Below are 17,554 nucleotides of genomic sequence, written 5' to 3' on the forward strand. Positions count from 1 at the left end.
CTCTAACTAGATATAGAGTAAAAAATGAAGGTTAAAAAAGTTCCACAGCTTCCAGAAGCATACACCAATATTTGACCAGCATACATCACCAAAAACCGCAATCTTCCTCCAATTGCAAGCCAATCCTTACCAGCACCAGAGTCGATCAGGTCACATTTGAAAGAAGAATATTCTTGGATGGAGGAAGTCTTCCTCACTGAGAATGTGGCTAATGCAGTCAGCATCACGTGGTAAGCATATCATGCAACACAGAAAAGGAGCTGTCCATCTGAAGTGAGCATATTGGTAATGATGCCTATGTGGTGAGACCAGGCACACACTTGCAACTATCAAGCATGCCATGGAGAAGGTCCATGATACAGTGGCTTTTTTGAACCCACAGCAGACACCTATAATTGTTGCTGACCAACTGTTGTATGCTCTGGCAAAACAAATACAGTGGAAGTGGCAAGAATATGGAGAGGACAAGTTCATCATGTTCGGAGGCCCTCATATAGAAATGGCTTCACTGAGATTAATAGGAATATTACTATGAGACAGGAGACAGTGGGTGGACCAGTGCCATTGTGAAAGCAGGGATGGCCTCATCTAGTACATCAGTCTTACCTGTCTGCATCCAGTGTCGCAAAGATAAGACAAGCACACCAGATTACAGCATGCAGCTTGTACAAACTGATGAAGAAGGCAGATCATGATTTCTGCTCTGAAGAGTCTAACACTTCAGAAATAACAATTGAGGATTGATGTGAAAAACGGAAGAAAGAGAGTCTGCAGTTCCAATTCTGGAGTCTGGTGCAGGACATGGAGCTCACAATATTCACCCTTAACCGCTCCTTCGCTCATTAGAGAAGGAGACTTCAACTTGAAGCACTTTCAGAACTGGTGCCTTACTTCCTTTGCAAATAACAATGTTAACTATGCCCGATGGATCACTATTCACCACCCAGATATGATGTCACTTGAACAACAACATCCAGACGTGGCCAAGGAGTTTCACAATGGTAACTTCGTCATCCACAAGTCGAGAAGAGACTTCTCTGGCATGGCGATTGATCAAGTGTACGAGCACAATAATGCAGTGATCAAAGGTGACTGAGGAGCAATTGAGTTGACAGAAGACCAGTCAGCACTTCGTAGGTGGATGGTCGTTGGATCTGAAGTTAGTCGTCTACTAGCTGGATACGAGGCCATGTCTGGTATGAAGGGTGCCACATACAGCAGCAGACACCATGAGCAGACACAGAGTGCCCAGAAATCATCCTTTGAAAAGGTGAAATCACTCTGCAGTGATGCAGATGGGTAACCCATTCCAAGAAGAATCCGCAGACCTAATGGTGTTAGTTACAAAGAACATTGCAGACCCAACTCTAGCTGAAATGGTAGTTACACATCACTCGCAAGGCAAAGAGCAGTTCCTATCATTTATGAAAGGGCTAGAGGATGAAGCTTAAAGTCTTTTCTATCATCCAATCAAGAAGAACCCTGTTTCATTCTTCAAACAAGAACAGGCTGAGGGATTTTCTAAGGAAGGAGAAAGTCGAGGAAGTCCTAAAAGATGACTGTCAGTTATTCTCGTGACTTCACCTCAAGCCAGAACAGACAGTGTGACTTGCAAGAATTCTTCAAGCAGGAGAATCAGTCATACCCTACATCTCTCGGTGACAGCGGCAAGCTTCATATGTGTCAGAAGTCACAGCTGCTTAAAATTCTTGAAGCGCAAGTGAATGTCCCAGTGGGAGAACCAAAGGGAGATACAATCATCATTGACGGCTCAGCACTTATCAATGCCTCACCTCCACGTACTTCAAAGACATTTAATGACTATGACAAAGAAGACATTATCCCAAAGGTGAAATCCTATGGTGCTCGGTACAAGCGGGTGGACTTAGTCTTTGATGTATACAAGAAATCAAGTCTGAAATCAGAGACGAGGTCAAAAAGGGGGAAAGGAATCGGAAGAAAAGTGACTAGAGCAGGCAAGACACCAGGAAACTGGCAAAGCTTTCTTCGTGACCCCAGCAACAAGACAGAACTGTTTCACTTCCTGGCTGAAAAGATGTGTGAAGCAGAAGCAGAAACGACAAGCACAGTCATCATCACAAAAGGAGAGGATGCCATTAGCAACACAGTGAAGCCTCTGGATGCTGTGTCCCCATGATGTCACGAAGTAGCTGACAGTCAAATATTTGTTCACACTAAGGATGCAACAATTGACGGGAGCAAGTCTATAATCATCCAGGCTAATTATACAGATGTGCTAGTCATACCAATATCTGTACTGCCATCCTTCCAAAAACTAGGTCTTCAGGAAATGCGGATTGCCTTTGGCCAAGGAGCCCATATGCGATGGATTCCAGTCCATGAGGTAGTTTCTGCAATTGGGCTTGAAAAAGCTAGAGGGATCCCATACTTTCTTGTATTCACTGGATGTGACATTGTGTCTGCCTTCCGTGGGAAAGCGAAGAAATCTGCATGGCAGACTTGGAATGTATTTGATGATATTACTGAAACATTCATCAGTCTCAGCCAGCATCCAACACTGATTCGTGATCTTGACATGCAGAGGCTGGAAAGATTCGTTGTCCTCATGTACGACAGATCAAGCGCAACCATTGGTGTGGACAAAGCAAGACTAGATCTGTTTGCCAGAGGCCATACAACTCAGTTCCACCAACACAGGCAGCCCTCAGAGACCATGCAAAGCGCGCAGCCTACCAGGCTGGGATCATCTGGGGCCAGGCAACCCACTGTAATCCACACATGAACAGTCCAGCTGAATGGGGGTGGACACAGAAAGGAAGCATGGCAGATACATTGGACAACATTACCACCAATTGCAGCAAGCTGTCAAAGATTGACAAAGTGCTCCTGTAAGAAGGTTTGCAAAGGAAGATGCAAGTGCTCTCAGGCAGAGCTTCCCTGCACTTCACTCTGCAGCTGCGCTGCATATGTGAACAGTAGCAGATCGAGAAACAGCAGCACGGTATGCATAACTTTGAAAATGTACTAGCCGGGACAAAACTTATGTAAAGAAAGACATATCTTGGTGGTCATCTTGAGAAATATGTCTGAGTGCTTTTTAAACAGGAAAATTAGTTCAGCAGGCTTCAAAACATAGGAATTCACACTTAGATCATGCAAATCAGACAGCTACAAACAAGCAAAACATCTACTTCGGGTTGTAATTTTGACGGCCATCTTGGATTTTCAATTGACCAATTGGACAGATTTGATTAGTATACCTTGGAGGACACTTGTGCCAAATTTGATACTTGTATCATCATTTGCACAATTTTTCTGTTATCTGCCTCACTATAGGGAGGAGAGTCACTGAACAAGGAGGAAGAAGTCAACATAAGAAGATAATGACAACAATGATGATAATGCTTACTCAATTTGCACATTGGAGGGTTGAAGCTGAAAGGCTAGAAGTCACAGATGCTTGCTCAGCTACAGGTATAACCACAGCCACTGGGGGAATACCTGTAGTAAATGAGAAGACACTATAATTGCAAAAGCAGTAGGAAACACATTGGTAGATGGCTGGTCATCACCCTTCCTATGAGTGAGTCTGGGAATACAGCAAGTGATGGACCGCATAGAACATTCAGAGTTGGTCAGATTTTTCTAAAGTAGTCAAAAGAAGAGGTGAGGTAGTCAAGAGGCAAATAAAGTCCAAGAGGCACATTCATTACATGAAAGGGAAGCGAGTACATTCCCTTTTATCTACAAGCAGTACAAAACATAAGTGGGTCAACTGATAGGTGAGACCTGAAGCAACTGCATGCCCACCTGATCTCCACCATGGTATTGGTCCTATGTATTCTTCATAAATGTGAAATATGATAAAAAGACACAAAAAACAAGCAAAAAGTAATCAAACAAAGCAAGGTACAAGGTAAAATGAATAATGAGATCAGGGTAATCATACAAAATTCAATGGTCATACAAGAAAGAGACAGCAGAAGCACCTTTTCTTGATGGTGACCACAGCAAACTAGTGTTATATGAATGAATGGATGTTGATCAGTGTTAATATTGCTTGATCACTGACTAGCAAGCATATATAAACATTAAAACATTTAGCTTGTGGTTGCTACCTTAATAACATGAGAACTGAAAATTTTGCCAATTTGCTGCTATAACTGTTATTTTTCTATAAGAGGCAGCTTGCAGATTATAGAACATCATCGTAAGACAGTCTGTCTGTTGATAAGATACGATAACCTCTAGGAAATACTAATTAATGAATACTGACTTCCTAAGCATATTTGTTCTCTTATTTATTTTTCAAATTACCTTAACTTGCACATTTTACACACAAACCTAGTACATATTGTCAACAACAACAAATTTACGATCACTTTTTAATGACAATAAAATATGGAGACTTTATGCTCAAGAAAAATACCTGCTTCCTGTGACTCCTCCTCCCTGTTCACATATGCCCTTATGTTGCGACTTCTATTGGGTATTCCATTAGTTACTTGTTCAACTGCTTGAGTGTTTCATATTCAGTGGAGTGGATTCATGTTCACTCTCTTGATGGCTAAGGGAACAGACTTTTGTGCATGATATAGTACCTGCCTTCAAAATCCTGTGAACTGATTGACAAGTTCTTCTGAAAGCGAGGGTAAGCCTAAACTCCTAATATTATGTGCTCTTGCATGCACTGTATCAGCATCTGAATGTGAAGAAGAGGTGTAAGATTATGTAACCACTTCATGAAGTCAAAATGAGATAATAGTATATTTTTGGACACTTCTTGTTCTGGCCTGTGCTAATAAAGTCTTCAGCTAACAAATCTGAGGTGCAGAGTTCTTTTCAGTTTGCTATGCAGTACCTAACGGGGCATAACAACAATTTTTCTGGGTCATCAACAATAAAATCCCAGAGAGGGGATCAAGAAGGACTCTAATCTGTCATCATGAATAAGAGAGATTTTGAGTCTTAGCTATGAATATGTTTAACATCAGAAGAGAGTCCACATAGTTTGCTGACCCTTTTTTAAGAGAAGCCAGCAAGAAAACCATCTTGCAGGCTTAATTCCTCTGTTCAGCCTTGCGAGGGTTCATATGGAGGCCGAGTAAGACTGCTGAGCACCATGGTCAGGTCACAATTTGGTGGTTTGAGATCTCTTGGGGAACAGAACTGCTCGAAAATGTTGACACATAGAAACCTCCCATGAAGAGGAGAGATCCATGTCTTTTAAACAAAGAAATAGACTTGATGGCTGAAACTGAGAGTGGTTTCTCCCAACAGATAAGGATGAGGAAATCCACTACTTGTTGAATAGAGGTTCCAACAGGAGAGAAACCCCACTGATAATACCAATCACAGTAGACTGCCCACATGCCTTGATACATGGCTGTAGATTATCCTCTTAGGTAGCCTGACATCCCTGTTGCTGCTCTGCGAGAAAAGCCTTCCATTCGCAAGAGATACTTGATAGTCTCCAGCCATGAAGAGATAAGAACCCTACCGATCGGTGAAACCTCTGTGTGGTTGACAGAGAAGGTTGTGCCATGGATGAATCTCTCTTGGAGCTTCAGTCAACAAGGTTAGAAGACCCAGAAACCATTCTGCATGTAGCCAAAAGGAGCCACTATGGTCATCCCGAGGTTCTGGGAGATCATTACTTTGTTGATCACTTGATGGATTAGGCAAAAAGGGGGAAAGGTGTATGCTTCCAAGTTGTCCCAGGGATGTTGGAGGGCATTCTCTGCCATGGCCCAGGGATCCGGAATGACCAAACAAACAAAAGACCTCTAATTTTCTGTTTAACCTTGTTGCAAAAAGGTCTACCATGGGCCTTCCCCACTGATGGAATATCCTTTTCTGGCACCCTCTTGATGAAGTGACCATTCCATCCCCAGTACCTGTCTCCGACAACAGCCCAGCTTTTCCATCATGATGTTCCTCTTGCTTGGGATGTATCTGGCAGAGAGGTCTAGTGAATGGGAGATCACCCACTGGTGTAATTGTACTATCAACTCATGAAGATGATGGGACACTAACCCCCCTCCCCTTTGGTTATATAAGCTACCACTGTAGTGTTGTCAGACATGAGGACCACCGAGTGCCCTGTCACCCGTTCTTGAAATTCCTAAGTGTTTCAATTGAGGAATCAAAAGCATGGGGGAATCCCTCGAAGAGGACCAAAACTCCTTCAGTCTCCAATGAAGAGAGCAAAGTTGAAGACAACTGTGAGGAACCAGCTTTTCTAGGGAAGACAAGTAACCTACGACTTGCTACCAAGGCAGAGAGTGGGGAGAGGTGCTAGCTCTTATCATCTACCTCCTCTAGTTCTACCTCTGCCTCCTCCTCCAGGCCTAGCTGAAAGGGCTACCTCTGAGTGGTTTTCCTGGATTGAGAAGGTGAAGACTGACAGCCTCTGCATGACACTGCTGCACTTTAAGGTTCTCTTAGGTGACATCCAAGAAGTAGATTAAGGTTTTTGTTCAAAAGTGCCAGCACGATAAACACCAGAAGACTTTGTGACAGCTTGATGTACAAGATTATCATTATTGTCTGCTCTGCACCTGTTAAATGCAGTCAAGCTGATCCTTAAAGAGACTTGGAGGCCAAGATATCCCCATTCCATAGGGCTAGAATGGAATCTCTACTGACAAATTTTGAAACTTTATAAGAGCAGTATCTCTTCTTTTTAATAGCAAATTGACCCATACATTAGCTGTTATGTGAGCCATGTAAAAAATCGTTTTACCACTCTCATCAGTGTTGTCTACTGAAGATGAAGAGATCTGAGCCCACTGTTGGAGTCCATAAATCTAGCTATGAGGTTGCCTAGAAAGCTGACATACCCCTTGACTCCAAGGCAACTGCCTCTTGGTGAGAGAAGGATGGACCTTCTGCTTTAATGTGGTCTAAATGTAATTCCTGTGCATAAACAAACCAGGTCTGGGTTACTTTGTTTAGGCTTTAAGGAAACCTTTGAGGATGCAGGGCTGTCCATGGTCACGGTCATGCACTGATCTGTCGTTCCTTGAGGCACACACGAGATCATTGGCTGGGTACTGACATTCCTTGAGGATTTGTCACGGCTGTGGGTTAAGCTGTCGTTCCGTGAAGAACAGTTATGGCCATGGGATCGTAAGTGTGGACGATCACGGTCATGTGTTGGGTTGCTGTGATGAGGAAAACTGCCACGGCTGTGTGACCTAGACTGCCATTCTCTATTTTTCTCAAAACATGAAATAGAGAAATTTGAGGACAGTTTCTGTCCTGAGAGAGTTGCTCCACAAGTGTCATCTTTATTGGAGCATAAAGATCCTTCCTACAGACTTCCTAGGTAAAAGGTTCTTGTTCAGTGACATGAGAAGGCTGTGGATCTGGAACTAGAGCAGGAGAGACACAAGACGTTCACTTCACTGACGTAACAGCCATGCATAGATGTAGGAACAGGAACACCAAAGACGTGCTTGGACAGCCGAGCATCAGGTGAAGGATATGAAGAGCGACAGTCCAAAGACTGCCTGTAAACCTTCTTCCTAGGGGATACTATGAAGTCCTTTTTCCTCCATCCTCTGAAAGGAATGGGTGGTATGGAAGCTGAGAAGAGGCAGAAGACTTAGATGATGATGAGCAAGGTGATCTATGATGTCTCCTCTTGGAGATTGGAAGCTCAACATGGCCGTACTTCTCAAGAAAACACCTTCAACTCTGGCAGAGAGAGCCTGGATGAGATTCAGAGGGAGCAGATGTAGGAGCCTTAGTCGATGGACCCTGCCTGGAAGGAGGGCAAGGAGATAGGTGTTGGGAGAGCCATTGACAGATGGAATGACATCATGCTGACTTTAGCATTAGAAACAGCCCTGGGGAGAGCCGTTGTAAGTCGAGATGATGTCACTAGAACAGAAGGTATGGAAACAGTCAGGGTGACTGTGGTACAAGATAACATGCGGTGAGATAAAAAGGCCAGGTTAGGGTTGGTACCCCTGATAGGCCTAGCGATGCCCAACACTAAGGACAGTTTCTGCGTATCTCCTCCTGAAGCAAATGTATTAGAGGGAGCTGCCTCTTCCCTCATGGAGGAGGAAGCATCCCTCACCCCCCCTGAAAGAACAGGGGCAGCAACATTACAAATATGGCTTCCTAAACTCCCCTTAAATCTTCTAAGGATGCAGCCAAAGAAGAATGAGAGGGAGAATAATCTTTGAGAGAAGCTGCAGCGAGAGGAGACAACAAGAATGAATGAATGCCATCCATTAAAGGAGACTAGAAGCCTTCCCAAGATGGTGCCGTTGATTTCCTCATATTGCCTCTTATAAGCAATTCTCCTCCATTGTTCAGAAGACCAAAGAGAACTCACAACATAGGTTACTTACATTGGAGGCATTAGACCTACACCTACTACATTAGACAAAGAAGACAAGTAACAAGAGCAAGGGTTGATGCTATCTCTGGAAACATGGGCTTGCATGTAGGAAATACAAAACACAGATAAAGCACACAACAAAAAGAAACGTGGATTTGCATGTAGGAAATGCAAAACACAGATCAAGCACAACAAAAAGAAAGAAAAACCAAAGAAGAATGAAAGGGAGAATAATCTTTGAAAGAAAAAGCTGCAGTGAGAGGAGACTATGGAAAAAAAAGGCTAATCAAGAATGAATGAATGCCGTCCATTAAAGGAGACTAGAAGCCTTCCAAAGATGTTGCTGTTGATTTCCTCTTAAACTGCTAATTCTCTTCCATTGTTCAGGAGACCAAAGAGAACACACAAAACATGGGTTACTTACAAGTACACTGGAAGCATTAGATCTGCACCTACTACATTAGACAAAGAAGACAAGTAATGGGAGCAAGGGTTGATACTATGTCCGGAAACATGGACTTGCATGTAGGAAATGCAAAACAGATCAAGCATACAACAAAAAGAACGCCCTCTTAACGAGAGAATGCCTTGATGAAGTCATCGGGCTTCAGCACGGCATATCATTCCCATGCTGAAGGCTTGTGACGGGCAAGAGGGCTCTCAAACTGGGGAATTCCTTTTCCTCAGTTTGACTCTAAATTTCTCTCATTCTTTTTCTATTACTTCTTATTGCATATTCCTCCTCCATAATTATCAGCTGTCTCCAACCTTGCTGTCAAAACTCTCTTACCCATTTCACTGTCCAGGTTTTTTAGAGGAGACATTGTATCCAGGATCGGTTTTTATTTCAAAATCAAATTGTGGGAGCTGTGGTGGTCTTGCCAACTGCCCGAAAATGTTTGGACATCCTAGAAGTGTCAGTATTCCCATACTGGCAGCGGAAAGTATATCGTAGGAAAATTTGGCCTGTTCGGATTCCAGGGGTTGGCCGGCCGGTTTTCATAGAGATAGGATCTCGGCATTCTGTCCGGTTTGCCTGCCACTATGATTATATGCGTGGGGATGATTGTAATCTTGTTGAAATGGCTCTCAGTTCCCATCAATGCGGGTTTGGCATACACTTGAGCCACTCTAATCATAGTGGTACCATCCCGTTTGTGGTAGGGGTAGGGAGTGGACATTTGGTAGGCAGCTTCGCAGGGTGTCATTGGTGGAGAAATTAATTCCAGGAAAGGCTAACGGTGTCTTCTTTGGAATTTCAGACAGTCTAAATATTTTCTTTCCCTTAAACTTTATTTTTTTTCCATTGTTTTTTTTTCATTGTTATTATGACCCCTTCCCTCCCCCCAAAAATAATTAATGAGTAAACCTAATGTTCCCTGTACCCCTGGATCAAATGGCGAACCCCAGACACTGTGGACGACTTCGGCTTGTTTAAATAAGGAAAGCTCTGTTGACAACCTCGATAATAAAAAGGATTCCTCCAACAATACTTCTCTGACCAGTGTTGTTAAAGACAATTTATCGGCACTGGTGGAAAATAATTCTTGTAGTAACAGTAATACTTTACTCTCTGGTTCTGGCTCATTACCAGATACAACAAAAATCTGAAAATTCTCCACTTAAAAAAACATACCAATTGGTTGTAGCTATGACATAATTCATGAAACCTTCTGTAAATTTGGGGCAATCAAAGAAATTTTAATGGAGCTTAATGGTAGTAAAGGCTATTGGAAGCTTGGGTATCATTTCAAGTTTTGAGATTGCTTTTAGAAGCAAATAAAAATTTAGAGCATAAGAATTGACAATTGTTTGATTTCTGGGGCTCTATGTGATAAAGCACCAAGACACCTAGAGGTATATAAACCAGAAGAATGGTTGGAAAAAGAAATAGAGCATGGACTTCCAGAAGTAAGAACCCCCAAGCCCCCAACATGGATAATTGCATCTGGGAAGATAGAAAATTTATAACTATTATAAGATGAGTAAATTTATACAAAAAAAGTTGGTTTAATTAAAAGTAAGGATATTAGCAGATACGGTAAGCAATCTGTTTTGATTAATGCAAACCCCCTCAGATACTCAAGCTCACATGCTTGTGGCATGAAGATTGCAGAAATTGATCCTATTAAGGATATTAAACCAACAATATGAGCTTCAGCTATGGTAAGGGAGTAGTTTTTGATAAAGATCTATATGAATTTTCAGAACCAGAAATTCTGGACATGTTGACCCTGCTAATGTTTGGGAAAGTAAGTAAGATCCCTCAAACAAGCATGGTAGTTTTAACATTTGAAACCCCTGTCATACCAGATCATATTATTGAGAATGAAAAAGTACGTGTTCGAGAATATAAACCTAGGCCTTTACAATGCTTTAATTGTTTCAAGTACGGTCACCCTTCCCGGTACTGCAATAATACGAAGATCTGTATTAACTGTTTCTTTGTTAGAACATGGACAATGCAACAGAGATACACCTGTGCAAACTGTAAAGATCCGATCCATAAATATCAAATGAATAAAATTTGTAGCGAATACAAGAAAGAAGAAGCTGCCATCTGAAAGCAAATGCTGAACATATTAGTGTAGGTTATGCAAAGCATTTACTCAATCAACAACATAATTTTGCTCACGCGGTTAAGATGCCACCAAAAGATTATAATCCACTACCCTTACTACCACAGGGGGACCAGTGGTAGCACCTGGCCCGTCAGGTGCATCTCCCTTAGTGGTAGTAGCCCCAACCATCTGGGTCAAGTGCTCAGCTTATAAAAGCCAGAGCACAAGCCTCCAGAGAGGTCAAGATGGTTTCCACCACACCAAAAGTAGTGTCACTGATAGGAGCATCTCTCCTAGAGGTAGTAGCCCAGCCTTCTGGGCCAAGTGCTCGAACTGTTGAAGTTCTAGCACAATCCTCCAAGGAAGCCAATGTGGCTTCCACCACCTCAAATGTATTGTCCTCAGGCAGAATCTCTACCTGATTTGATGGAGATTGGAAAACAAGATCTTGCCAAAGAGGAAAAGGTCCTCATCCTCCTCACCTTCATCCAAATCAGGTAAGTGCCCTACTGCTCATGATCCCAAGGTTGACTTGCATAAAGATACAGAAAGAAAGAAAAGAAGAGCGGTGGCCTAGTAAAGCCTTCCATCTCCAGGCCTTACATGGCTTCATCTGAAAAGTCCCAAAAGACAAATGAGACAAAGAAAAATAATAACAAAAAATAATGTCTATTATCCAGTGGAATTGCAGAGGTCTAAGTACTAGCATTGAGCAAATAAAAACTTTAACCAGGGACTCGGACACGAAGGTAATATGTCTACAGGAAACCAAGATCAGTGACACATTTAATCCTGGACTCAATTATCATTTTTTGTAGATCCCCTCCTTTGCAGGCTGCAAGAGCTCAAGGTGGTACAGGTTTTTATTATTCACAAATCTGTAAAATTTGAAACAATCCTACTCAATACACCACTACAGGAGTTGCAGTTTAGAACTCATATCGGAAAAAAAATTACTTAATGCTCGCTATATATTGAACCATCTTTAGAACTTTTCCTCTTAGATCATGCTGGGAATCCAAGAAGGCTTAGCCTTTCTGACCTCCAAGACCTGATCAATCGGCTTCCTGCCCCTTTTATTTTTATTTTTAATGGGTAATTTTAATGCAAAGCATACTTTTATGGGTGGTAAAATGTGTGCGCTAGATGGGTAATTCTTGTTGAAGAATTAATCGACAACAATGATGTAATACTAATGAATGATGGCTCTCCAACTAGGTATGATGTATTCCACAACTCTACATCAGCCATTGATTTGTCAATCTGTTCCTCATCCATTCGATTGGACTACCTTTGGTCAGTAAATGAACACCTACATGGCAGTGACCATTGGCCAATAATGTTAAATTATGTCCATAATCTTCCTTCTCAGTGTCCACCAAAATGGAAGATAGACGAGGCAGACTGGGCAGCTTATGAAAAGTTGTTTCACACACCGATAAAGAGTATGATGAATTTACATCTCCAGTGCATGCCTATCAAAACATCTTGAAAATATTATTGATGATAATACTAGCAAGTTTATATAACCTAAAACATGCGGTTTACTCATCCGCTCTGTAGTTCCTTGGTGGAGTAAAGAATGTGCCAACGCAAGAAAAGTGACCCGAACTTGCTTCAGAAGATACTTGAGAACAAACTATGTAGCAGATAGAATAGCATACCTCAGAGCCTGTGCCAAACAAAAAAGAACTTTTAAAAAAGCAAAGAGAGCATCTTGGAAGAAATATATATCTAATATTAATACCAAAACTCCTTCAAAGGAAATATGGGATAAGATTAGAAAACTCAAGGCAAATTCCGTCCCTAAGCCTCTACCAATATTAAGGGAAAATAATAGATATATGTCTGACCCCAAAGATGTAGCAGAGGTTTCTGTTCTAAGCACTTTGCCCATGTATCAAGTGCTGACAACTATTCCCCAGCATTTCAACAAATTAGAGCATCAACATCAGTTGTTCCTCCTGCTTCTTCAAATACTGAAGCGCTTAACCTGCATTTTAGTATGGAGGAGATGCAAAATGCTATCTCTAGCTCTTCTTTAACTGCCCCAGGTGAGGATGGCATCCGGTATGAAATGATATCACATCTTCCAGTGGATACCAAGGAATTTTTATTAGAAACCTTTAATGGTCTATGGGCTTCCCATACATCTCCTGATTCCTGGCATACATCAATTGTAATTCCAGGCCACAAGTCTGGTAAAGACCCAGAACTGCCATCTAGTTATAGGCCCATATCCTTGACCAGTTGCATATGCAAACTATTTGAGAGAACGATCAACAACAGACTTGTTTGGTATCTAGAATCAAAAAATCTTTTATCTAACAGGCAGTTTGGTTTTAGGAAGAACCGAAGTACTCTAGACCCTTTGCTGATGTTATCAAGGGAAATTTCAAATGCCTTTTCTAACCAAAACCAGGTGGTGGGTGTCTTTTTAGACCACGAAAAAGCATATGACACGACCTGGAGGGGTGGTATTTTAAAGCAATTGGCCTCGTGGGGTATAGGAGGACATATGTTCTCTTTTATTGAAGAATTTTTATCAAACTGCTCAATTAAAGTGAGAGTAGGGTCAGAACTATCTTCATCCTACATGCAAGAAGTGTCCCCAAGGCAGCGTATTGAGTGTGACCTTATTTGCTGTTGCTATTAATAGTCTCATGAGTCTCATACCTCCTGGCTACAAGGATCATATTTGTCGATGACTTTGCAATTTACGTAGTGGATCATCTGCACCACAAGCATGCCAAAATCTTCAAATTGCAATAAATGCTGCATCCGCATGGGCAAATTCTCGTGGATTCATGTTTTCACCTCAGAAGACCAAAGCCATTCGCTTTACTCTTACTCGTAAAAGGGAAGAGATCCCCACCCTTTTCTTAAATGATTGTATTTTGCCATATGAGGATAATATCAAGTTTCTTGGAGTCATTTTCGACAAGAAAATGACATTTGGTCCCCATATAAATGACCTATCAATCAGGGTTAAGAAGTCACTGAACATTCTGAAAGTTATATCGCATTTGATTGGGGTGCTGATAGAACAACTTTGCTTAGAATTTATACATCTTTGTGTCTGAGCAAGTTAGACTATGCATGCCAAATATATGGGTCAGCTACAAAGACTTTACAGGCAGTCCCCGGGTTACGACGGGGGTTCCGTTCTTGAGGCGCGTCGTAAGCCGAAAATCGTCGTAAGCCGGAACGACGCTTGGAAATATGTCTAAACTAATAAAAAGTTATAAAAACCTTACTTGTAATCCTTTGGTTACACTACATGTTGTTTCCTGTAGTTTTATGTACAACCTGGAGTTATTTTCATAAAAGAATGCTGGTTCTTGAAGGTAAAAAAACTATTGTAATCCTCTGGTGACACTACATTCTTGAAGTTTTTATGTACAACCATGGAGTGATTTTGCAAAATCTTGAGGGCTACAAGAAACAGCTGATTACTATTTACATATCATATAGACTAATTAAAGTAAATGTATCTTTAAAAAATAGGCTTATATATTAGTATCAACAAAACATTTCCTGCCATGAGTCAGAGGCCGTTTAATGAAACGAACACTTCTCTGTCCTATCTGTTCAGAAAATAAACGTTACGTCAATCCCCGAGACCATTGTTGCCAAAGCGTCTCTCTCTCTCTCTCTCTCTCTCTCTCCTCTCTCTCTCTCTCTCTCTCTCTGATCAAATTACATTGGAAACTTGACATACGATTGCCCTAATATACGAATGTTTTGAGATACAACAGAAAATTTGCGAAAATACAAGCTTTGATATACAACGAAATATTTGAGATACGATTTTGCGATGAGTGTTAGTTGTATAGGCGACCGATAAATGGCGTTCAGTCTGTTTGTTTGTTGGTGCTGCATGTTAACACGTCGTTGTTTAGTTCGTTGTATTTGCGCCTATTTTTCGTGTTATTTTGTCTATTTTATTATTAACCATGGGTCTCAAAGCTAAAGACAAAGCAGGTGATAAGAAAAAACCCAAGAAAATGATTTCGATGGAAGCAAAACATGAAATTATAGCAAAGCATGAACGTGGCGTTCGTATCGTCGATTTGGCAAACGAGTATGTCGAAATCCTTCTACAATATCCACGATCATCAAGCAGAAGGAAGCTATAAAAACCCCCGAGACCATTGTTGCCAAAGCGTCTCTCTCTCTCTCTCTCTCTCTCTCTCTCTCTCTCTCTCTCTCTCTCTCTCTCTCTCTCTCTCTCTCTCTGATCAAATTACGTACTGGATAATGTCTCTCTTTGGATACTTCGATTTGCCAAATATTGAGGGCTACAAGAACAGTTGATTACTATTTACGTATCATATAGACTAATTAAAGTAAACGTATCTTTAAATAGCTTATATATTAGTATCAACAAAACATTTACTGGCCATGAGTCAGAGGCCGTTTAACGAAACGAACACTTCTCTGTCCTTAACTCGGAGCGTCGGAAGACGCCTCTCTCTCTCTCTCTCTCTCTCTCTCTCTCTCTCTCTCTCTCTCTCTCTCTCTCTCTCTCTCTCTCTCTCTATCCAGTAATTTGATCAGAGAGAGAGAATGTCTCTCTTTGGATACTTGGAATTTGCGTTGTAATCTAACCAGAAACTTCGTTTTGTTATTATTACTGGAAACAAGCAATGATTTTTTCATTATTTGCGCTTTTGGACTGTTATATGTAAACTAGTATGTATTCATTCGCTCGGAAACTAGTTCCGCATATGAGGCGTCACTAAAAAACATAGAAAAATACAACATAAAAAGTGTCGAAAATCATCATAATCTCAAAATTTTTGTTGTAATCTAACCAGAAACTTATTTTTATTAATATACTGTGCTAAACTATAAAGGATTTTTATCATAGTATGCGTTTTTTAAAAGCGTCGTTAACTCGGAGCGTCGGAAGCGTCAGCGTCGTAACCTCGGAACAAGCGTCGTAACCCAGGACGGAGTTTTCCATTGAATATTTAAGAAAAAGCGTCGTAACCTCGGAACGTCGTAAGCCGGAACCGTCGTAACCCGACCGACCGCCTGTACTTGGAAAACTTGATATTGTTCACAATGCTGGGCTTCGCATCTGCACAGGTGCTTACAGAACATCTCCCATTGACAGTCTCTATGTGGATTCTGGCATACCTCCCCTTTCCATTCGCAGAGAGGAGAGTTGAGTTTGAGGTATTAGCTAGGTCCCTTGTCTGCTGTGAGAAACAATCCTAACTATAAATATGTTAGGGCGCCTTTAGATCGGGCTCCTAACAGATCCAGAGTGCCAAGCCTTTGGAAGTACAGCTGAAAAATGATGCTAGAGAAGTAGGCTTGTTAACAGCACAGATAGCAGAGGTAGGATATCCCAAGTCTCCCCCTTGGCGTAATCCACCTGTTAAAGTATGTTTTACGGCAGGAGGGAAAAATACCTTACCTAGTAGGGTAATGAAAAGTGAGTTTTTAAATCATGCTGCTCAACATCATGGGAAACTTTTTTACAGATGGCTCCAAATCGGCTGCAGGAGTTGGAAGTGCAGCTGTGGTGGGGGATATTGTTATTAGAAGGAAAACTCCCATCCTCTTGTTCAATATTTACTGCTGAGCTGTACGCAATAATTCTCGCAGTCCAACATATTTTTAAAAATGGCAACCAAAATATAGTTTTTATACAATTTTACGGATTCCAATAGTGTTTTGACTCTCATTAAAACAAATTATGCAGGCCATCATCTAGTACAAGAGGTGCAGGACTGGTTAGTACATCTGCAGTCTAGGAAGAGTATCAGTGTTCACTTCTGTTGGGTCCTTGCCCATGTTGGGGTGGATGGAAATGAACAAGTAGGTAAGGCAGCAAAGGAAGCTTCAGGGCTAAGTAATCCATCCCCCTTTAGTATTCCTTACAAAGATCTTAAAAGTGAGATTCATCTTTACTGTAAAAATAAGTGGCAGGCTCGATGGTCTGAACTGACCACCAATACAAAATTGAAACAAATCCACCCATTGGTGGATAAATGGTCATCTTGTAATTCTACAAGTAGGAGGGATACCATTATTTTAACTAGGCTGCGTATTGGCCATACACATGCAACGCACAATTATTTAATGAAGAGTGGGGAAGGGAGACAGGCCCCTCTCTGTAATACCTGTCAAGTGACAATGGATGTTAAACATATTTTAGTTGATTGTCCTGTTTTTAATCTTCAGAGGAGGACACATTTACTCCAGGACAAAACCTTTGAGAGATATACTGGGGAAACTGTAATACCCTGAACTTGAGAAAATTTATACAAAGTATTGGGTTATATTACGAGCTATAATTGATTTTATTAATTTATTTATTTATTTATTTTACCCTTTTAATCCCTATTTATTTCACATCTAGATTTTATTGTATGAAAGTGTTGCGATTGATATTAAAGGTTAAAATGGTACTAAATGGTGTGAGTATACAGATATTATGATTGAATGATTTTTGTTATATAGCGCTGAATGGCCTTTGATGCCCCAGTGCTTGGCTTAATGCCTAAATCCTATATTCAATTCAATTCAATTCAACAAAAAGAACGAAAAACCAATCTGTCTTGCTACAAAGATGGCTGACACCAGTTGTCACCAACTCCTGTGTTGTTTTTTAACCAAACTCCAGCTAGTGCCAGAGAAT

General features: G+C 41.2%; 1 protein-coding gene and 1 long non-coding RNA gene across 4 annotated transcripts in view; one reads left to right on the top strand and one right to left on the bottom strand.

Moving 5' to 3' along the window:
- The window catches only part of LOC135219563 (glucose dehydrogenase [FAD, quinone]-like), a 158,254-nt gene that overhangs the window by 138,395 nt on the left and 2,305 nt on the right, over nucleotides 1–17,554 (top strand). The gene's annotated exons all lie outside the window — the stretch shown is intronic.
- LOC135219566 (uncharacterized) overlaps nucleotides 1–17,554 on the bottom strand; it is a 64,382-nt gene that overhangs the window by 6,149 nt on the left and 40,679 nt on the right. Inside the window, exons 5-6 of one of the 3 annotated variants that reach the window (XR_010315464.1) lie at nucleotides 4,412–4,684; nucleotides 3,392–3,483 (exon numbers count right to left, since the gene is read on the bottom strand). The exons of 1 other annotated variant lie outside the window; for it this stretch is intronic. This is a non-coding gene — a long non-coding RNA (uncharacterized LOC135219566). The remainder of the gene's footprint in view (nucleotides 1–3,391; nucleotides 3,484–4,411; nucleotides 4,685–17,554) is intronic. One more of the 3 variants, XR_010315462.1, reaches the window with a different exon arrangement.

The sequence above is a fragment of the Macrobrachium nipponense genome, chromosome 1 (genome assembly GCF_015104395.2).
Source record: "Macrobrachium nipponense isolate FS-2020 chromosome 1, ASM1510439v2, whole genome shotgun sequence".
Classification (NCBI taxonomy): domain Eukaryota; kingdom Metazoa; phylum Arthropoda; class Malacostraca; order Decapoda; family Palaemonidae; genus Macrobrachium; species Macrobrachium nipponense.